The sequence below is a fragment of the Lolium perenne genome, chromosome 7 (assembly GCF_019359855.2).
Source record: "Lolium perenne isolate Kyuss_39 chromosome 7, Kyuss_2.0, whole genome shotgun sequence".
Lineage (NCBI taxonomy): Eukaryota > Viridiplantae > Streptophyta > Magnoliopsida > Poales > Poaceae > Lolium > Lolium perenne.
The window spans coordinates 135,586,967-135,610,577 of record NC_067250.2 but is presented as its reverse complement, the minus strand read 5'-3'; the positions used below and the strand labels follow the sequence as shown (position 1 = coordinate 135,610,577).

Below are 23,611 nucleotides of genomic sequence, written 5' to 3'. Positions count from 1 at the left end.
GTTCTTCATCGTCGTCTATGAAGATCCTTTGGTCAAGAAGGTACGTCCGCGTTCCCACATATATGATGCATGTGATTAATTATGGGCATGTTCTAAAAAACCTTTAATTTCAAACGGATAGGCGCTCGATCTCTTTGCAGGCACTCCCAAAAAAGTTTGCGGACTATCTTGACGGCCAGGAGCCAGCTAAGGTGTATCTGCGAGCAGCTGACTGTGGTCCTCGTCTCTGGACCGTGGAGGTCCTATTTGACGGTCAAGGCCGGATGTACCTCGACAAGGGCTGGGAGAATTTCGCCATCGCACACGGTGTGGATTTCGGCTGCTTCGTACACTTCAAATATGAAGGCGATGATGTGCTCACAGTGAAGGTGTTTGACGGAACAATGTGCAGGAAGTACTACTACTCGGACGACGAAGATACTGACGATGAAAGCGACGACGACGTGAAGCCATGCATCCATCCCCTTTAGATAAGGGAATTATGACCAAGAATATATATGTAGCTTCATATGCATCGATTTAGAGATCTAGCTATATATTATGCATTTAAAAAATTATATCGCAATTTCCACCATGATTCGAGACCACAGCCTCCAAACGATGCCGATATCGGCATGGTCAGAACGGCTATGCTCGCCGCCACTGCTAGGTCACCGTCGGGAAGCACCCTGTTTAGCATAAGATTCACTTTAGATTAAGCTGCGAAAATAGTCACCTGCCATTGGCTGAGGCGGCCCCACAGAGCGGCTCTATATGATATTCTCTAAATAAATAGACGACCCCAGCGGTCATTGGCTGCGGAGGCCCCACAGAGCGGGAATATATAATTTTCTCTAAATAAATAGAAGACCCCACTAGTCATTGGCTGCGGCAGCCCCACAGAGCGGTAATATATGTCTTTTCCTGAAAAATAGACGACCCCACTGGTCATTGGCTGCGGCAGCCCTATAGAGCGGCCCCATTTGTCATTGGCAGCACCGCGTATACAATCAGGAAATAAAACGGCCCACGCGTCAGCGACAAATGGATGGCTACCCGTCAGCACGAGACGGTCAGAGAGGAACTGCCCTCTGTGCAGCCCCACCTCGATCTGTGCAGCCCCACCCGTCAGATTAACGGTAACGGTAAGGCCTCTGACCTGACGGCAACCCTCCCGTCCGAGGGGTTTCAAACTAGAGGAAGGAGAAAACTGAGAAAAAGTTAAGAGGCTGGGGAAAACCGAGCACAACTAAGGAACCAGGGGCACGAAAATAGAAATCCCAATACTTTATGTAGATGACATATAGTTGGTTATAAATGATGTAATTATATACTTGATTAAAAGGTTTCATTGAGAATTAACTTTAATGAAAGGATATGGACTGAAACATATTTAGTGTCAAGATCTATGACGATAGATTGAAACACATAATAAGTTTAAGTCAAAATACATAGAATGGATATTGAAGTAGTTCAATATAGAAATATTAAGAAGATGTTCTTGTCATGTGAAGGTTTAACAGACTTGAGTGTATCTGACACTCAATGAGTAAAAACACATGAGTGATTATAGATCACAAATAATATGTACAAAATCAAATGTCCTATGCTCTAAGAAGTTATGAGCATATACCAAAATGATTCATGTGATGATCATTGGACAAACAATAAGAATATCCCTATGTGCTTTAGAAGAACCAAGGATACATATATAGTTTTATATGGGGTAATGACAAACAAATCGCTGTAAGGTGTTGCACCAATATTTGTTTGGTCACATATAAAAATGAAATTCAAATATCAATTAGGCTAAGTGTTGTTTAAAAGGTAGCACAATGCTAGATTTAGAAGAGTTCTAAATATTGTGACGGATTCTACAAACAAAGGCATAGTATGTCATTGTTTTGACAATGACTGAGGATGTTTAAGTCGAAGAGTTCTTTGAGAACTTGGTGTAGTTCCGATAGTGTCAGAACTTTGAAGCTATATTGTGTATGACAATATTAGTGACATATTTCAGACCGCGGAATTAAGGTTCCACCAGAAGACCAAACATATTTAATGCCGACTCATTTGGAAAATGAGTGATGCGTTGAGACGCAAATGAATTGCAAAATACATACGTTTCTGAGCATGTTAGATCCATTGACTAGAACTTCTCCCGTGAGAAAAACATGATAAAGCACCGGAAGGCCAAGGTGTTATATCTTTACATATGTAAACTAGATTATTGACTCTAGTGCAAGTGGGAGACTGTTGGAGATATGCCCAAGAGGCAATAATAAAATGGTTATTATTATATATCTTTGTGTTTATGATAATGTTTACATACCATGCTATAATTGTATTAACCGAAACATTGATACATGTGTGTTATGTGAACAACAAGGAGTCCCTAGTAAGCCTCTTGTATAACTAGCTTGTTGATTAATAGATGATCATAGTTTCATGATCATGAACATTGGATGTTATTAATAACAAGGTTATGTCATTATGTGAATGATGTAATGGACACACCCAATTAAGCGTAACATAAGATCACGTCATTAAGTTATTTGCTATAAGCTTTCGATACATAGTTACCTAGTCCTTTCGACCATGAGATCATGTAAATCACTTATACCAGAAGGGTACTTTGATTACATCAAACGCCACTGCGTAAATGGGTGGTTATAAAGGTGGGATTAAGTATCCGGAAAATATGAGTTGAGGCATATGGATCAACAGTGGGATTTGTCCATCCCGATGACGGATAGATATACTCTGGGCCCTCTCGGTGGAATGTCGTCTAATTAGCTTGCAAGCATATGAATGGTTCATAAGAGATGACATATCACGGTACGAGTAAAGAGTAATTGTCAGGATACGAGGTTGAACGAGGTATAGAGATACCGATGATCAAACCTCGGACAAGTAAAATATCGCGTGACAAAGGGAATCGGTATCGTATGTGAATGGTTCAGTCGATCACTAAAGTCATCGTTGAATATGTGGGAGCCATTATGGATCTCCAGATCTCGCTATTGGTTATTGGTCGGAGAGAAGTCTCAACCATGTCTACACAGTTCGCGAACCGTAGGGTGACACACTTAAGGTTTGATGTCGTTTAAGTAGATATGGAAATATGTAATGGAGTTCGAAGTTTTGTTCGGAGTCTCGGATGGGATCCAGGACATCACGAGGAGGTCCGGAATGGTCCAGAGAATAAGATTCATATATAGGAAGTCATATTCCAAGTTTGGAAATGATCCGGTGCATTTATGGCAGGTTCTAGAAGGTTCTAGAAAAGTCCGGAAGAAATCATTATGGAAGGCGGAGTCCCGGAGGGACTCCACCAAGCTTGGCCGGCCAACCCTAAGGGGGTGGAGTCCCAGTTGGACTCCACCATAGGTGGCCGGCCACCCCACCTAAGGGAAAGGTGGGAGTCCCACCTTGGGTAGGACTCCCCCCTTGAGTAGGTTTCCCACCTATGGGAATTTTTGTTGTTGGGGTCTTATTCGAAGACTTGGACTACAACTCTTGGGGATTTCCACCTATATAATGAGGAGGAGAGGGAGGGGGACCCACTCTTGGCCGCACCACCTAGGGCTGCCCATGGCCGGCGCCCTAGCCACCCCCTCTCTCCAAACCCTAGCCTCTCCTCCTCCACATAATACTCTCGCAGCGCATAGGCGAAGCCCTGCCGGAGTTCTCCACCACCACCGCCACCACGCCGTCGTGCTGCCGGGATTCCAAGGAGGATCTACTACTTCCACTGCCCGCTGGAACGGGGAGAAGGACGTCGTCATCAACACCGAACGTGTGACCGAGTACGGAGGTGCTGCCCGATTGTGGCACCGTCAAGATCTTCTACGCGCTTTTGAAAGCGGCAAGTGATCATCTTCTGCAACAACGAGATCTAATCTCGTAGGCTTTGGAAATCTTCAAGGATTAGTCTCGTTCATCCCCTCGTTGCTACCGTCTTCTAGATTGCTTCTTGGCTTGGATTGCGTTCTCGCGGTAGGAAAAGTTTTGTTTTCTACGCTGCGAATCCTATCAAGAAGTTCACCGGTTGCCTGGCCTCCTTGAGCCGCTTCGTCAGCCGGCTGGTGGAGAAGGCACTGCCCCTGTACCAGTTGCTCAAAAAGTCAGACAAATTTGTCTGGTCACCGCAGGCGGATGAAGCCTTCCGTGACTTAAAGCGTGTGCTCTCAACCGCACCCATCCTCGCATCGCCGACTTCAATGGAGCCGATGTTGTTGTACATCGCTGCCACCAATCGTGTGGTTAGCGTTATCCTGGTGGTGGAGCGCAAGGAAGCCGGCAAGGAGCAGCCGGTTCAGCGCCCAGTCTACTACCTCAGCGAGGTGCTTTCCCAGTCGAAGCAAAACTACCCCCACTACCAGAAAGTCACCTACGGCGTGTACATGGCGGCCAAGAAGCTCAAGCACTACTTCCAAGAGCACCCCATCAAGGTGGTGGCCACAGCACCCTTGGTGTAAATCATTGGCAGCAAAGACGCCAATGGCCGGGTTGCCAAGTGGGCCCTGGAGCTGGCTGCCCACACCATCCTCTACGAGGCACGCACGGCCATCATGTCGCAGATCCTCGCGGACTTCTTCGTCGACTGGGCCGAGATGTAATACCTGCCGCCTGTGCCTGACTCCACGCACTGTAAGTTGCACTTCGACGGCTCGGAGATGCGCAACGGCTTGGGAGCCGACATCGTCGTCAACTCTCCCAAGGGAGACTGACTGGACTATGTCCTGCAGATTCACTTCGCCGTATCCAATAATGTGGCGGAATACGAAGCGCTCATTCATGGGCTAAAGCTGGCCAAGGAGATTGGCGTGCGTCGCATTCTTTGCTTCAGCGACTCCGACTTGGTTATACAGCAAGCGTCTGGCGACTGGGACGCGAAGGACGCCAACATGGCCTCATACCGCTTCCATGTCCAGCAGCTATCCGGCTTCTTCGATGGTTGTGAATTCCATAATGTGCCGTGAGCAAACAACGAGGCGGCTGACGCCCTATCTAAGATAGGCTCAACCCGGCAAGCAATCCCACTAGGCGTCGCCCTGGCACATTTGTGGAAGCCGTCCATCATACCGTCACCGGATTCAGATTCAATATTCGTGCTGGCTGACCCGGGGGCTCCTTAGCCGAACCCGGGGGCTTCATCGCCCAAGTCGGCGGCTTCTCAGCTGAACCCGCCGGCTCCACAACCGAACCCGGGGGCTTCTCAGTCCAACCCGAGGGCTTCTCAGCCAAACTCGGGGGCTTCTCAGCCGAACCCGCCGGCTTCACAGCCGAACCCGGCGACCATGCCGTCGAATCCGGAAGCTCCCACGCAGGAGGCCCTGATGGTTAGCGTATTCGAGATAAGATGTGTACCATCATGGGCACAAGTGTTCCTCTCCTACCTCACCGATGGTGTGCTGCCCAGCGACAAGGTCCAAGCCAGGCAGATTGAGAGAAGGGCGAAGGCCTATACCATCATCAACCACCAGCTGTACAAACGCAGCGTAAGTGGGGTGTTCCAGTAGTGTGTCGAGCCGGCTGAAGGGATTGAACTCGTACGGGAAATCCATCAGGGAGAGTGCGGACACCACGCCTCCTCCAGAGCCATAGTAGGCAAAGCCTTCCGGCACGGTTTTTACTGGCCGACTGCGCTCAGAGACGCAGAAGAACTGGTGAAGAAGTGCAATGATTGTCAGCGCCTCGCCAAGAAATGGCACTCGCCGGCTTCCGCCTTGAAAACCATCCCCATCACCTGGCCGTTTGCCGTATGGGGCTTGGATATGGTGGGCCCGTTCAGAACTGCCTGATGCGGCATGACGCACCTCTTGGTAATGATTGACAAATTCACCAAGTGGATTGAGGCCAAGCCGATCAAGAAGCTGGACAGCTCCACAGCCGTCACATTCCTCAAGAAAATCATCGTGAGATATGGCTACCCCCATAGCATCATCACCGACAACGGCAACAACTTCGCCCAGGGCATCTTCTCTCGCTATTGCGAGGAAATGGGGATCCGAATGGACCTAGCGTCCGTGGCGCATCCGGAGTCCAATGGAAAAGTGGAGAAAGCCAACGGCTTGATCCTAGCCGGCATCCGGCCCCGACTGGTGGAGCCGCTCGAGCGAGCAGCCGGCTGCTGGATCGAAGAACTGCCCAATGTGCTCTGGAGCCTGCGCACCACGCCAAACCGCTCTGTCGGCTACACACCATTCTTCCTCGTATATGGGGCCGAAGCCATCCTGCCGACTGATATCGAGCACGAAGCGCCAAGAATCAAGGTGTACACAGAAGCTGAAGCTGAAGCTAAAGAAGCTCGTGAAGATGGAGTCGATCTGGTCAAAGAGGCCCGACTGCTGGCCGTGTCCAGATCTACCATATACCAGCAAAGCCTCCGACGCTATCACAGCCGGAAGGTCCAGCCCTTAGCATTCCGAGAAGGAGACCTATTGCTCTGGCTGATCCAACGGACAGCCGGACATCATAAACTGTCATCCCCATGGGAGGGTCCCTTCATCGTGAGCAAGACGGTAGGCAACGATTCCTACTATCTCATAGATACCCAAGAGGCTAAGAAAAACAAGTCGAACAAAACTGACGAGGAGACTAAACGTCCCTGGAATGTCAACTTACTTCACCCATTTTATACTTGAGAGAAGAAATGTATGTATCCCTTGTACTCCTTTTGTAAGCTATGAAAAAGCAAACTCCAAGAGCGTCGATTTCAACAAGTTTTTCGCGTACTCTATTGCTTTCGCCGATTGGCTTGCACCCTCTCACGCGGCCGGCTTAGTACCGTGATTCGGCTTCCCGACAGCCGGCTCCCGATCCAGCTAGAGACCGCAACCCGGCTGTCCGGCTGGCGGGGGCAGAGGTTTAAGGAACCGGCACGCGAAAGACGGCTAAGGGAAAGAGTGAAGGCGAATTGACCCTTGCATAACTTTTCATAAAAGTGCCGGATGGCTGAAATCGGCGCGTTCGACTGAAATACTATCGGCCTCACCCAGCGGCACGCTCTTGATCCAGCGACGGATCGCAAGTCGGACGTACGATCAGCAAGGGCAAAGCCAAAGAGTGGGGCCGATGGGAAAAAAGCGAACGAACTAAAGGAAAGTAGCCGGCACACAAATGATTAACAAAACACATTAAAGTGTGACTTAATAAAATGATAATAATATTGTCTTACATATGCACCCGGCATTCCGGGGATTTAACAAATTGTCTTGCAAAAGTAAAATGTGCAAGCAGGTAAAGCTAAGCGCCGGCTGGCGGAGGACCAGCCGGAGGAGCATCTGACGAGCCGGCCACCGGGTCCGCCCCGGGTGCATGAGGCGCGTCTTCCATCTCTTCATCTTCGGATTCCTCCTCCTCGCCCTCTGAAGGAGGATGCGGGTCCTCGATGAAGGTGCCCTTGTTGACGAAGTCGGCGATGGCGCAGGCACGGGCAAGTCGGGCGGTCTTATTCTCCGCGCTGAGCTTGTCCTCCACGTCAGCCCGCCGGCTCTCCAACTGGTCGAGCCTGACCTCATCGTACCAAGAAAGCACGAAGGACAGCGCCATGTCGGCCCCGGCACGCGCAGCCAAATCCTTCCAGTCAAGGAAGCGGTCGGGCGCCTTCTCAAGCCAGTTGATGAGCTTGGCGAGCTCGCCCGGCAGCGTCTCCGTTGGCTAGAGCAGCCGGAAGAACTCCTCCGCCGCCTTCCTGAGCTCATAGCCCAGCATCGTTATCGGCTCGACGCGGGCGGCCATGGACGCCAAGTAGTCGTCCATGGAGAAGTGCTCAGAGCTTTCCTCTCCGGTGGCCAGTCGGCGAGCCTCCCGTGCCTTGCCGGCTGCTTCTAGCGCCACCGCCTGCGCCTCAGGGAAGGCCGCTGCAAAGATAAAACATGTTAAAAATCTGAAGATCCGGCTGATCACAGCCGGCAGACCCTTACCGACTGCAATCAGCCGCAAGCCGGGGAAAGGACGGAAAAATACAAAATTTCGAAGTTCAAAAAGTAGACTGGCGGCAGCTGGCGAGAAACGCCGCCTGCCCCCAGCCTAAAGATGGAGATATCTAAGTTAAAAAAGTAGACTGGCGGCAGCCGGCGAGAAACACCGCCTGCCCCCAGCCTGAAGATGGAGATATCGAAGTTAAAAAAAGTAGACTGGCGGTAGCCGGCGAGAAACGCCGCCTGCCCCCAGCCTGAAGATGGAGATATTGAAAGATGAAGTGGTTTCAGCTGCCGGCTGCCAACCTAAGCCGGCAGCCGACAGCCGAAAGCCGGCAAAGGGAAAGGAGAAGAAATGCAAAGACTCACCCGCCAAGCCGCGGTCGAGCACGCTAATCTCCGTCACCCGCCGCTTGGGGGTGGCCGACAGCTCGTTGGACTTGGAATTCACCTCGTCCCGAAGTTGCAGGCGCTACCGGTCTACCTCCTCCAGCCGCTTGCTGAGGTCCTCCACCTTCACCTGCTCAACCCGTTTGATGGAGGCAAGCTCAGTGAGGTGGTCCGAAGCCGCGCCAGCTCCCACTCGGTCTCCTTCGCCTTGGCAGCCGCAGTCCGGACCGCCTGCTCGCTTTCAGCACATTGGGCGCGGGCGGCCCGAAGATCTTCCTCTAGCTGCGGGACCCGGGCGGCAACAGCTGCAAGCCGGCACAAGAAGCCATCAGCCGGATGAAATCAAAGAAAAAGAAACAAAGTCAAAAAGGGGAAAAGTATCACCCTTGGCGGCCTCCAGCTCGCGGGCCATGTCGGCTCGCTCGACCTTGGCTTTGTGGTAGCTAGCCACAAGCCGGTTGTACAGGGTGGTCCGCCTCTCCTTAACCGTCTGAGGAGAAGACGAAGATAAGCGTTTAAGCGAAACCCGTACCGGCTCCAAGTAGCCGTCCCATGCCTCGGAGGGCTACCAGGACAATAGCAAAATTGCGAAAAATAACACAGATATGAACTAACCTTGTCGGCCGCCTCCAGCCGCGCCAGGCGGACCTCGGTCTCGGTGGCTTTGGCCTTGGTGTAGGCGCGGAAGCCGGAGAAGAACATCTCCACAGGCGCCACGCCTAGGCGTCCATCCCGGCTTTTCACCTCGCAGGTGTCCGCCTGGTGCCAGTTCTTCTCCATGGTGCCGGCTGAGCCAAGGCTGGAGTCGGAGGCGGAAACCACATTCAGTAGCGAGGCGACCTTGGAGACATGAAGAACTTGAGGCGGCTCCGCTGGGCCCTTCATCGTCACCAGCGCCCGGGCATCGGCGTCAGCTGAGCGCGCCGGCTCCGAAGATGGAGGCGGCGCCGTCGAAGCTGTTGGCCCGGTGGGGACAGCAGACCCCGGTGAAGGCGGCGCTTCGTCCGAACTTGCGTCCAGGACAAAAACGTCAGGTGCGGCCCCGCCAACTCCGGCCGCAGAAGGCACGGCCCCGCCGGCTCCTGCCCCGCCGGGCGCACCTTTGCCAGCTCCGGCCGCAGGCTCTATAAGCCGGGTGCGGCACGGGAAGAGATCATCGAGGGTCGGCTGGCCGACGCGGCGAGCCGGCTCACTCTGAGAGCCGGAGCCGGGCGCATCCGAAGAAGGTGCAGCTGAAGAACCTGCCCCCGCGGCAGGCGGCGTGATCACAGGCGGCACGATGACGGGTGGCGTGCGCGCACGCGGCGTAGGCTGTGGAGTCGGCTCCCTCCTCTGCCGCTGGATCGGCGATATGACGCTGGGAGTCGGGCGAGAGCCGCTGCCCTTGGAAAAATTTATAGCGGCCCTAGTCGGTCAAACAAAAAAGAGATAAGCAAAGAAGGAAAGAAAAGGAATCAAACAACGAGAGAAAGAAACTCACCCGGCCGCTTCCGGAACCTTTTTGGGCCCCATCCGGCGCTGCTTCTTGGCCTTCGCCTCCAGCGTGGCGGTGGTCCGGTCGCTGGCCCGCTTCTTCCCCTTAGGTGCAGACGAGGAAGTCGCCGAGGTAGTAGGCGGCCTCATCGACACAGGCACCACCCGGATCGGCACTGAGGCGGACGTCTCATGTTCCTCCCCTGCTCCTCCTCCTGCTGTTGCGGAGAAGGCGGCAGATTGTGCTCCCCCTGGGCGGCTTGTTCAGCCACCTCCGGACTCTCATCGTCGCCGGCTTGGTCAGCCGGATCGACGTAATCCGGCGTCTATTGCTTCTGCTCCAGGACGCCGTCCTCAACCGTCTGGCGGGAGAAGAGCTGTAAACAAACAAGAAAACAGTAAGATAAAAGCTGGCCACGCAGCCGCAAGCCGGTATCTGGCCAAAAAACAAGCAAAACTCACCACAGGCGGCGGCTCCTCCCGGCAGTAGGGCTCCATCCCCCAGTCCCAGTTGTCGGGCAGCTTTACCTGGGAGATGAAGTTCACCCGCTTGGCGATTTGAGCCCTAGTGAGCTCCATCGTGGACGTCCGGGTCGGATCGAACCGGCCGGACATGTGACCAATCTTGTGGACGCATGCCTGCAGAGGCAGCACCCGGCGAGCAGCATAGCTACAGAGGAGGTCGGCTGCGCACAGCCGGCCTTGGGTTACACACTGCTGGAGGAAGTCCCAGAGCATATTCACCTCCGCCTCCGGGTTCGCCGACTTGGCGTTGCCTCCCCAGTTGAGCCTGCCGATTGGCGGGTCCGGGTTGTACTCCGGCAAGTTGATCCGGTCAAACACCGGGTTGTCATTCTTCACGTAGAAGAATGACATTTGCCACTTCTTCACCGAATCCACAGTCGGGATCTTCGGGAAGGGCGTGCCCGTGCGGGAGTAGATCGAGGCGGCGCCGCAGGCTCGCATCTGGCCGTCGGTGGTCTGCGTCTTCAAGTAGAAGAGCCGGCTCCAGAACTCCACGTCCGGCCACAAGCCGGCATACCCTCCATGAAAGCCACGTAGCAGCTCAGCGCGTCGAAGGCGTTGGCCGTCAGGAGGTGCGGCTGCAGGCCGAAGTAGTCCAAGAACTGTCGAAGAAACGACGAAGCCGGCAGGCCCAGCCCCCGGTCGAAATGCGCCCCGAAGACGACGCGTTCGCCGGGCTGCGGGTCCGGCTCCACCTCGTCCCCCGGCGCTCGCGTGACCACCTCTGAAGGGATCCAGCGGAGGTGCACGAGACGGGCGATGTCGTCGTCCCTCATATAGGAACCCTCCCACGATGCGCTTGGAGGGGCCATGGCCGTGGAAGAAGAAGAGGAGGAAGACCAAGAAAGAGCGAACGACGAAGAAGATCCACCAGACGGCGGCAAGCGCGGCGGCGGAAGGCGTACCGTGGACACGCGGGGACCCGTGGCGCCGGATCGGTGAAGAAATGGTTGCGGACCGGCGGAGGAGCTTGGCCGCGGCATGTCGCCGGAGTTTGCCAGGAGATCGCCGGTGAAATCGCTTAGGCGCGAGAAGTTGGCTTGAGCAGAGGAGAGAGGCAGAGCGTGGGCGCGGGGAAGAGAAATGCGGTATGGCCGCCTCGGTACTGCCCCGCAGGCATTTATAGCCGCCTGCCACGCGTGGGTTGCGGCCAAGTGGCGAGCGTGGGCCACGATCTCGGATTTACTGCGCCTTAACTCTCCCCACTACTGGTGCGGTTACCAGAAACGGCCACACCACGTCGCCCATGACCGCAAAGGATCCGGAAGGGACAGCGATTTGACCAGACGAAACGGCAGCAACAGTACCGTCAGAAGCTATCAAGTCGGGCACGGGGCCCGAGGCGGCGGAGACTCCGGCGCGCCCAAGCCGCAGCCGGACGTCCCCCTCCAATCCGGCCCAAACTCTCCGACCAAGGCGGAACCGCCTCCAATACTTGAGAAATATAAAAACCCACATAACAAAGCGGCGCCCGGCTCGAGAGCAGCCGGATGAAGCAAGCCGAATGAGGGCGCAGCCGGCTGAATGGAAATTATCAGCCGGCCCCTCGAGTGCTTTTCAAATACAATCTACGAGATCAAAGACTAACGGTCAGGAAAACCTGCCCATGTCCTTCTTTGCGCAGGACCTTGCCAGCTTCAGGGGCTAATGTCGGGGGGAAGACCCCGGGTAGGGCAAAGGACTAAGAACAGCTGGCTCAAGGCCGGCTGGCCCGCGGCAAAGGCCGGCTGAGGAGCAGCCGGCTGGATCCGTGGCTGGCTGCCTTGGGAGCCGGCTGGTTCAAAGTCCACGCTGGTCTGGCCATAGCCGTCTGCGCTGTGGCTGGGCCGGCTTCAACTTGCCATATCCGGCTTGGTTTATATCTCCCTGACCGGCTCGGAGCTGGTGAGCCTTGCAGGAGAAGGAACTGGAAAGGTGATCCGGCTGCTAAAGTCCACGATGATCTCATCCTCCGTAAAGTACGGGGCACTGTAGAGCAACAGTGCCTCCGCCGGACACGCCATCATGGCACACGCCGCGTCGTACGGCTACAGGCCATCGATGGCGACAGAGACACTTCCTCTCCATACCGCTGACTTCGGGCAGGAGACAAGACAAGGCCTCCACGCCTAACGACTCCTGATAGCAGCGCCTCGGGAAGGAGCGGGAAGCCGAAGCCGGCCAGTAGGTCATAGGGACTTCTTTGTATAATGCCAGCGTCTATATAAGCTGTGCGACCCCTCTCGTGCGAGGGGACGAGGAACCCTTTCACTCATTCTAGTCTTAGCGCTGCCCTGTGAGAGAGACCTTCGTCTACCTTAGCCTCACAGGAGCAGCCGGATACAGCTCAAGGAGCACCTTTGTACTGTGATATCACTTATACATTCATAGCAGGAGTAGAAGTGTTACCTCCACAGGAGGGCCTCGAACCTGGGTACGTCGCTGTGTCGCTCGTGCCCATACTCACATCCGGATACCACCGTAGACCATACTAGGAACCACTCTCATTAGCCATCCTATGGCATATGCCGTGACGATACCACGACATGAGGACCGCATACAAGCAATTCAAGAGGAATTTGAGGGATTTTTGCTTAACGAGGTCATACATAAAGCCGAAGAATTCCATTGTCGCTAATGCCTCTATGTAATCTAGTGATCTCCATGTAATTAGATAGAAACTATGCTAAATTGTGTGTGTGTATATATATAGAGAGAGAAAGAAAGAGAGTGGATTTGCTATGTTGGTAACGCGTGGAGGCTGCAATCGAAACCATTCATTTGCTTTAAGATCCGCACTCTTGGAGACAAAAGGAGCCCAGTTATCTAGTTTCTATAATTCGCATTCTAAAACAAGCAAACAATGTTTTGCCTTTCTTCTTACACATGTACTATTTAGGAAACCTAGTCTGACATGATTTTGTTTGCATTCAACAGCCTTTTCCGTAAAACCTGGGCATGCTAGAAAACTTTTGTCCATGCTGATGGTGCCATGTGAGTGTGCAGGATTTGTGATGTTCAAATGAACCCTTGTATTTTTTCGTCAGTTGCAAAGCACGCATCATTTGGCTAACAAAATTCATTAACTCAGGCTTGTAGATAGCGCCCACGCCTCACCATGATACCACTCATCACGATACAAATGCATCTTTTTACACCAAATCAAACAACAAAAAATATGTGTCATTCAAATAGAACAAATTGGAAATAGAAAAAGGATCCTATTCAAAATAATTCGGAGGCCATACTGATCTTGAAAACGGTGCTTTACACATTCTCATTCCGTGCATCAAAAAAGAAAATCATAGAGACGATGAAATCTCAACTATCCTCACCAACTAAACTGAAAATTTGGCGCCGGAGAGGCAGAACCGGTGTTACTAAGATATGCTAGTGATTTTAAACGTCATCTTCCAGCTGTATCATCCTGGACAGCTGCACAAAAGAGATGTTAGTCAGTAATGCTAGTTAAATCGAGAATCGGAAAAAAATACAATTAGCAGAAGCTAACGCTTGCGCTTGCTGATAATTAAAAGAAAGAAAGAAAGAAGAAGTATACAACTACTACACACAAGATGATGCTCCTGATTTTCTGTGTGTATTAGACACATACTGAAAAAGTTTTAACTGTGTTTTGCATGGAAAAAGGTCATGATCTGTGGTGTCTCGTAAGGTACAGAAGGAGCATAGTCCAAACATGTGGTGCCTGGTGACCGGTGAGAACCCTGGAGGGACAAACAGAAGGGACAAATGATACTCACATGATCAGCATGCTCTGTGCTAGCCCGGAAACCCAATACACATTAGTAGAAAAAGCCTTATAGATGAGATCTTTATTTCTATGACGCACTAGCTAGATATGCACCACAAAAGAATTTTGTGATTTTTGTGGCGCACCACGAATCCATGCGCCACAGAAGCCCACACCCTGCCATGAATCTGTATATTGTGTATAAACCTTGTATAAAACCTGTATAATACACCAGACAGTACAAAATCGAGTATACATGTACATCATTCTGTGGCACACCAAAACAAATTCAGCGACGCAAACCTTATTTCTGTGGCGCGCTCTACTATGTGCGCCACAGAAAACCTTAATTTTGTGGCGCATGGACCGGTGCGCCACAGAAACCTAATTTTTGTGGCGAAGTTTCTGTGGCGCACCGCCCATACGCCACAGAATGTGTTTTTGGTGCGTCACTAACGAGCCTTTTCCTACTAGTGACATGTGCAAGCTTAGACGAAGGCGATACACGGCGCATGCCTTATTTGACAGAGGTGATAAGCCTTCCTAATCTGCTTCCCTAGCTGCCATTAGTCCGGACAAATCATTATCTCCAGTTCTGCAAATGCAATCAAAGAATCACCAGCCAAATGATAAGCATTGTAGTACTAATATGTCTCGATCATTTCAATAAAATAAACATAGACAGAATTATCAACCAGAGAACTGTTCAATTCAATTAATTAAAAGACAAGCACAACTACAATTAAAACATCAATATATATAACTACAGACCCTTCGAGGCTGTTAAATTTGGAAATATATCAAAATAGAATTTAGGGAAAAAATAGCGTACACATATGTATCACATATGAGTATTCACTAAGAAAATGTCCAAAATCTATTTCAGGAAATACAATTTCCTACTTCATCCATTATTTAAACGAGTGGTGCCTTACGCTAAATAGAAAAGAGACTGTTCATTGGCACGAATGGTGCTCGGTGCATTTCTAACGGTGCCCTCTTCAAAGTGCGAAGTGAAGTGAGATAAAACTAATGTTTTCCCTTGAACTAGCAGATGTTCGTGAGAACCATGATTAAACATTGCGAAGTTATTCTTACCGGCCCATTTTTCAGCACTTAGTCATAATTAAGTCACATATCAAGAGAAACATGTCATCACAAACAAATTATGGTTCTGAACTACTGATATCAAGTAGAGAAAATACATGAACTGAACTAACCATTCTTTGAGTTCAATTAATTAAAAGACAAGCACAGCTAAAGTTCAAACACAGCTCAAGTGCTGCATACCCTTCAATGTTGTTAAATTTGGTGCCCCTAACGGTCGTGACGAACCGTTTTGCCCCTGCTCTCTCTCCCAGGCAGCCAGATCCCATCTTCACCGGCGTGAGATCTGGGCCCCTCTCCCTCCGCTTGCCGCTCCGGCGGCAGGAGGGGGAGGGGACCTCGTTCCTCCTCCGTTTTGTAGTTAGGGCTTGTCTGCTGTGGTGCGTCGTTGGGGTGGTGGGAGCGGCGCCCGGGCAAATAAATCTGCCACAACTCCACTCCCACACCGGCGGCGACCTTCACGGCGGCGTCTCGGAGTTGTTGGCAAAGTGTGCTTGTCGATCTTTCAGGTCGACAGCTTGGTCTTCTCGCCGTTCTTCAGATCTGGCGAGATCTGTTTCTCGATGTGTCACTGGCATTTATCGTTGTCCACGACGACGCTGGGGGCCGGGGCGAGGTGGTTCTTCTGGAGCGAAGATGTTGGTCCGGAGGTGGTGGATATGCCGTTCTTCTCCGACTTCGTCGATGGGAGGCGGCGTATCTTGGTCCAAGACAGCACGGGGACGTCCCCCGGTCGACGTGCCACAGCGACATGTGCCTCGCTGCTTGCAGCAGGCCTGTTCATCGACTCACAAAGCCTCTTTGGCGATGGTGCTTTTTTGGATCTTGCAATGGTGGAGGCTCGGCGTCTCTTCTTGCGTTCGTCTCGGCGGCGGTGGATTTAGACAGCGGCCGCTGGCTATGGTGGTTGCAGGAAACTCTAAGGATCGTTTGGTATTTCTCGATCTTTTAGGATTTTATCTGCAAATTCAGGATAATCATTTTATCCCGGTTTGTCTTTTAGTTTCCACATATGTTGCTTTATGTAACTTAGTTTTTGATTAATGAAATATGTGGTTGCTCTCAAAAAAAAAAACTTCGGAAAAAGAGCCGCTTGAATCAACATACGGTGCTTGTACAATCTTTTGAAAAGAGCCTGCCTTAATAAACAACGGTGCTTGTACAACTTACCCCAAATCTAAATCTAGAGAGCGTAGAATCAATGGATCTAAAAAAATGTTGTAAAAAAAGGGAAAAAAAAATATGGCAGGGTGGGAGAGACGAGCCGGCATTTCCGGCATCTGATTTGATATTTTGTTATCAACAGTGGAAAATGCAATAACCATCTAACAGCCCGTAAGGTCTTACTTTATCCAACTAAATTTTTGCTACTTTCCATGTAAAATCATAAACTAAAAAGGGAACCGCGCATGCACATAGAAGTGACATTAAAAAGAGCCCATCTGATCATACGGTGCCCAAAACAAATTAAAACATTGCCACTACATTTAAAAACAGTGCCCAATTCATTTCAAAACGGTGCCCAATATAGCACATACACGTTAGACTTTAGATTTGAGATTTTTTTTTTTTTTTTTTGAATGGTTAGATTTGAGATTTGGAATCAATATAGACAATCCCAATGTGGCCAGCGTCCGGTCGCACCGGCAGCGGGGGCTAGCATCTCCACCGGCGGCCCCGATAGCGGCTCCGATAGCTTTTTGGAGGTCGGGGGCGAAAATAGGCTCTCACCAGCGCGCCTCAAACGACGCCGGCCAATTCTCGAGTCCAATAGAATCGCCGGTAACCCCGTATCGGCCCCTTGACCAAGGGCGTAAATCGGGGGCGCCGGCACCTCGCGGAACGACGGTTTTCGCGGTGGGGCGCTTTGTCAGCGACAGACAGGACGCGGCGGTTCGCATCGGCCACGACGCGGGAAGGTTGGTCGTCGGCGTTTAATGGTCTGTCGCGCGCAAACCGAAGCGGCCACGAGGGCAGGGATTGGCCACGCGGCATCCAGTCGCGTACGTCACCGTTAATGCGGGCGGTTGTGGCCGCTATATAGTACGCACGCCGTCCACCACTGCGGTGCTATCCTCTCATCTCCACCACCGCCGCCGGCGCCATTCTCTCCACCTCAAAATACCGCGCCGTCTGAAGACGACGTACTCAATGCTGGGCCTCAACGGCCGTGCGCTGCCACCACCACCACCGGCGGCCCCGATAGCGGCTCCGATAGCTTTTTGGAGGTCGGGGGCGAAAATAGGCTCTCACCAGCGCGCCTCAAACGACGCCGGCCAATTCTCGAGTCCAATAGAATCGCCGGTAACCCCGTATCGGCCCCTTGACCAAGGGCGTAAATCGGGGGCGCCGGCACCTCGCGGAACGACGGTTTTCGCGGTGGGGCGCTTTGTCAGCGACAGACAGGACGCGGCGGTTCGCATCGGCCACGACGCGGGAAGGTTGGTCGTCGGCGTTTAATGGTCTGTCGCGCGCAAACCGAAGCGGCCACGAGGGCAGGGATTGGCCACGCGGCATCCAGTCGCGTACGTCACCGTTAATGCGGGCGGTTGTGGCCGCTATATAGTACGCACGCCGTCCACCACTGCGGTGCTATCCTCTCATCTCCACCACCGCCGCCGGCGCCATTCTCTCCACCTCAAAATACCGCGCCGTCTGAAGACGACGTACTCAATGCTGGGCCTCAACGGCCGTGCGCTGCCACCACCACCACCACTTTTTTTCGGCAGCCGGAGCCGGAGCCGAAGCCCGACGCGGACAACAGCTCCGACAACAACGTAGACCCAAGGTTCGCGGTGTGGCGCGAGGCCTACTACGCTGATGCGGAAGCTGAGGCGGCGGAGGAGGCGGCACAGTGGGGTGAGCAGCCGCAGGCACCCCTCGACCCGGAGCAGGCGGCGATCCTGACGTCGTTGAACGCGGAGCTGTTCCGGACGTTGAAGGAGGAGCAACGGGAGTTCATCAACGACACTAATCTCGAGCACGCCCTCGATATCTCGCGTCATCGAGCGGCCACGGAGGAGGCGGGATGCCTACTGATGGAGGCGGAGCGACAGAAGCTCGCCTCCCTCAACGCCCATCGCCACTACGACGCTTTCGCCCGCGAGCAAGCGATGCGCGCCGACAACGAGCAAAGGCGGGAAGCACGAGGACTACGCCGCAAGCTCCTGCGACGCCAGCCGCCATGCTCCACCTCCAGATGCGCGATGGAAGGGCCGAGAGGCGGGCACGGATGCAGGCGGCAAAGGCGAAGAATGACGACGAGGCAGGCCTGTCGCGCGCCCCGTAGTAGATTGATTAAGTTTACGTTTTTAAATTCAGTTTTTAAATGTCGTTTGAATTTCGTTTTGTATCAATTCGACTTGCTTTTGTATAAATTTCGTTTAAATTTGGTGTTTAAATGTCAACTTAAATTTAAATTTCTATCGGGGCCGCCTGTTTGGAGATGCCGGTGTGGGAACAACTCAAATAGAGGATGCAGTGCCGGCGCCCCCATACGGAGGTACCGGCGCCTCTGCCGGCGCTTATTTGGGGGTTAACGGTGGAGATGCTCTTAGCAAGCTGTGGCGGAAGTGGCAGAGCAGCGCAGCTGCTGGCGCAAAGCAGCAACGCGAGGACCAGGGTTCAGCATTAGTGTGATGCAAGAATAACTTAGAACAGAGATATTGAAAATTTGTAAAAATGCAAGGGTTCAGTAATATGCTAGAAATTTGCACTATTCTAATTCAGTGTTCTTTTATTTCTAAGACTTATTGATAGCTAGTTCTTTTATTTACGTACTGGATGTTGTCTATTGGGATTAAAATAAATAACATAATTAAGATCATTTTCAGGCATTTGATTGGAACTGGATTGTCAGAGATAAATTTTCTCTCCTCTGCTTTGCACTCAGATATTTCTTCACAAGAGACTGATGCTAATAGTCATTAAGCCCCTACATGTAACGATGTAGAAGAACTTCAACAAAAATTGCACAACAACTTGACATCGCTAGATGTCATGAAGACATGTACTTACTTGATCAAGGTTCATCTATTGAACAGAGATGTGAACACTCACCTGAAGCACCGATGCACAGCTCGGCATCAGCCTCGCCACTCCGGCCAGGCAAACTCTTTTCTTGCTAAATGAAAATACAGAGGTATGCAATTGCTAAACGAAAGAATAAAGACTTGCAGAACGAAAGGCAGTGAGTGCCAATTCCGTCAACAAGATGCATCAAATAGAAGCAAGCGACGTCTCTACACAAACGAACGGATCCCAATCCAATTACATTACACGGTGCCTGCCGTAACACACATGAAACGATGCCGAATAAAAACTGAAGAGTATGGCCATGGCCCATGGGAGATGCAGAGACCAGCGACCTTGGGGAGGAGGATGGAGGGGCGCGGACGGCGCTGCCATGATCGACGCTTGTTTGGCGGGCACACTAGCCTCCTCCCCTTGTTGATCGACTACCTTGGGTGGATGCCGGAGATGGAGGCGGGGTGGCTGCGGAGTACTGGGAGACGTCCCTCTGCTGGCTGGTGGCTGCTTCCGTTGCAGTCAAGCAGGACCTCTCTGTTCTGTTGCTGTGAAAAAGGATGGAGAGGCGAGATGAACGAACAGAGGGAGGGGTGGCGCGTGCGGGTGCGGCGGAGGGGTCCAACTTGATGGGAGGGACGCAGGGCTTGGACCACGCCGAGGCAGCTGAGCCATGGGGATTGGGGACGGCGCGGCGACGCAGGACCCAAGCGCAAGCGGGTCGCCGGCGTGTGGCCAAGCTCATCCGCTGGTTGATCTGATCCAATCCGTATCTCATTCAAGAGCGTTCGAGCACTTCGCGCTCCGAACTCGGCGGAGACGCCTGGAGTTCGCCGGCGGTGGTTGGCAGAGGCCCCCTGGACACAGATTGCTTTTTCTACTCTTTTGTCAGGGTGGTTTTTGTAAATTGGAAGGTCCCTTCTTCAAATTCTAGGTTTCTCAGTATAAGAGATGTAAAGGGATTTTTCTGTAAGATGTACCTGCCACGTGGTTTTAATATATTAGCTCCACGGGGTCGTCTGACCCCACCTTTGTGCAAAAAAAAAATCCCTATCTCCACCAAGACAGGGGTATCGAGCGCCATCTCTCTTCTTGGAAGTCCGCGTCGCGAGATGCAATAAAGAGGGGATGGTGGTGGCAGAGGCCGAGGGAGGGCGACGGTGCCGGTGGAGGCGTGTCGCCCGGCCTGACTTCGAGAGAACGAGATGTGTGAAGTCGTGAGGTAGGTGTGGGGGTCTAGGAGTCACGGGATGACATGAGCGAGAGTTGGGAGTTGCTGTGTGCATAGCCCGTGGACGCTTGGGCTATCACATGGGAAAAAGATGTCACGCGGCTGACACGATTTCAGGGCTAGAGTCGTCCAGAGCGGAACCCGAGCCTAGCACTAATAGGTGGCATGATATGAGTCAAAAACATCTTAAAGAGTAAAGCTCCAGAGCTTCAACTAAATAAGAAAAATATAAGTTAGAGGGAATGGACCACATCCTAAATACGAATCTCAAAGCAACATCAACGGTGATGATTGCAACCACTGGGGAGTCACAAAATAGAAGAACTTTTCTCTATATATATAGGTAAAATAATTGGGGTACCAAGGAGTCTGGGCACCACAACCAAGAACCGTTTGATGGATTTCTATTTAGAAATCGCACAAGAGTCATCGGGTATTTCTGTACAATAACCGGGTCTAACCCATTAGTGTGTTTTATTTGAGGCAAGAGTAGGCAGTGTTTGATCTGTTTCCTTGTTGATTTTGGAATGAAACATTTCCATACATGACACCACGTATCAGTTTGAATAGTTTTCTAAATAAGGAGTGTAGGCTTTCATCTTATTTCCTTTCCTCCTTTTACATGCTTATTAAATGAAGATCTGCATCAAAACGTTGGTCGTCCGTGTAGACACCGCACACCCGGCCGAGCGACGGAGCTGCCACCTCTAGATGAGCAGCTGAAGCTAGACGCTCATGGCCATATGCTTCTAGTTCTAATTCTTTTTGTCCTCCTTATTATATCTCACAGGTTTCTATAGGGTCGCTCACCCCGCCCCCCTTTTCTTCTCTCTCTTCACTACAGTAGTTGGGAGCCTTATCCTCTCTCCCGGGCCGAGCCAAGGCTCTTCCCGGCGGCATCGCCGCCAGGAGGGTGCTGAGGCGAGGCGCCGGGCATCGTAGTGTACAGCATAGGTCTAGTTCTTGGTTTGCTTGGTCTTTGTTGGCGTCTAGGAGTAGTGCGCGAGATCTCCCTGGCCGGATCTTGTGCGTCCTGTGGGTGTTCCTCTTCTTCAAGGCGCGCTGGTGGCGAGCGCGGTCGGGGAGGAAGGAGCGCGCCCCGGGGATCTCCTTCAATAAGGCTATGGAGTGGAGCTTCTACGTCCTGATGCCCTGGCGCTGCATCAGGAGGTCGTCTTCGGCCTGTTCTTCGGTGCTTCCGAGGTGGAAGGACAGGGAGCAGGACTTGGAGGCAAGCTCGGTCAATAAGTGCCATCTCCAGATCTTTGGAAAAGAAGCAGCGGAGCAACTCCTGGCTGGCCGTGGTGGCAAAGAGGAGCGGCTCCGTCGCTTGCTGGCCTTCTTCGATTCTCTCCCCTTGGCCTGCCGTGGTGGCGAGGAAGCGCGGGTGGGATTGCGGTCTTCCTTCTGCTCGATGCCGTCATGGAGACGGTGTTCCCGCGAAGGAAGGCTGGCCTCCCCGTCCTCCTCCGGCTCCCCCTTATGCTGCAGAACCCCGAGCACATCACGCGGCTGCCAAGTTTGCCGCTGCGTTCTTCTCTGACCGAAGGCATGGTCAGCTACAGCGCCAAGAAGGCGCTATCCTCAACCTCCAAATCGGAGGTCCCCTTCCGAGAGCCTCGCCAGAGTTACCCCCTGTGTGCTGCCAAGTGGTTTGTCCCCGGCGGTGCTCAGGCGGCCGGAGTTGGAAGCTCTCTGCCGGTGTTGGGATACAAGGACCTGATTGCGTTTCCTTTTCGCTTTCTAGGGTCCTTGTTGAAAATTGCCAGTTTGAGTATGTAATTTTCTTTTATTTCTGGTTCTGGCTTGTAAGTTGTCCCCACCGCTTTTAATACTTGCAGCTCGGGATCCTTCGGGATCCAACCCTTGTTCAAAAAAAAAAAAACAGGTTTCTATAGAATCAGGTATATTTCGGGATTTTTTTCATACAATCTTTCAATTTGTGTAGTAGTCCACCAATATTTTCCAATCTCAGATCTTGTTATTGAATTGATTTCGTTGGTTTCTATGGCGAGGTATGTCTCTGAATTTTTCCACCTCATTTTGCCTCTATGATGCAAAAGTTCTTCTCTTCATCAATTTAGGTATGTGCACGTATTTTGCTTTTATCCCTTACCAAGTTGATTTTTCGTGTGGTTCTTTTGTGAGAGATCTACACAGAAAAATGATTTTTCGTGTGGTAGTTTTGGAGCATCACTGATCACACCAAAGCAGCGAACTAGCGTATGCGGTTCAAAATTCCGGGTGGTTTGGAACCGCCAGGGTGCTGATCACGAAGGCTTTTTGTCAACTCAAGAACTTGCAAATTGTGTTGCACATTTGCAGATTTCAATCAGATGCTTACCAAGATGGACGTATTCAAATAGTAGCTGAAACGTATGTCCTGCATATTTGAAAAGTTTTTTGTTTGTGAGTCCAGGTATTTTTCGATAAAAGGCGCTTTATTACTCGATGTATCAAGCATTACATCCAGTCTCTGCATAGCTAAGATGCACACAACCGTTTATAAATCAAACATCCAAGCAAAAACTAGTACATAAAGGATAAAGGAAAAAGCCAACTAATCGATAGCTCCATTGGCTTCTATCCTACGGCTATGTTGCCACCCATGTTGGGTAATAAAATCCTTGGCTGTATTCTCCAATCGTGTAGACACCTCCATAAATAGGTCTCGGTCCTCGAAGCGTTGAAGTGGTGACCATGAATGGAGCATAGCTGTACATATGTAGATAACCTGCATGATAGAAGAATTTTTGTTATTAAAAACCTTGCCATTTATACACAGCCAAAGCGACCATATAACTGCAATCGCTTCCACTCGGATAGTTATTTTATACCTTGAGTCCACCCCATTTAACCAATTACCAAATATATTGGTTATACTACGGGGTGGATACAGGGTAGAACCTATCTGAACGATTGATCATATAGATCTAGCAACCCGATAATTGAAGAAAAGGTGTTTCATTGTCTCATCTTCGTGACAGAACACACATTTCTTACAACCCTGCCAGTTGTGAGTCTAGGTATGGGTATACCATTGAGAAATGGCGGGCGCTATTGCTGTGTGGCTCGGCGCCATGTCTGTGGACGATTGGTCAGCATTGACAGATCATGCCAGCAGACTTAGGTGAAGTCAGGTTTGAGGTTTTGAATTGTTGAAGGCCGCAACATTATACTGGATTGTATATCTATCTAACGTGCTCTTTTAAGGGATATATC

At 51.5% G+C, this 23,611-nt stretch overlaps 1 long non-coding RNA gene across 1 annotated transcript; it reads right to left on the bottom strand.

Annotated features, from left to right (window-relative positions):
* Nucleotides 1–19,027: 19,027 nt before the first annotated feature.
* On the bottom strand, nucleotides 19,028–20,034 carry LOC127301708 (uncharacterized). The gene is made up of 2 exons (XR_007852371.2): nucleotides 19,192–20,034; nucleotides 19,028–19,066 (listed from the first exon to the last, which is right to left on the bottom strand). It is a non-coding gene; the product is annotated as an uncharacterized lncRNA (long non-coding RNA).
* Between the last annotated feature and the right edge of the window lie 3,577 nt (nucleotides 20,035–23,611).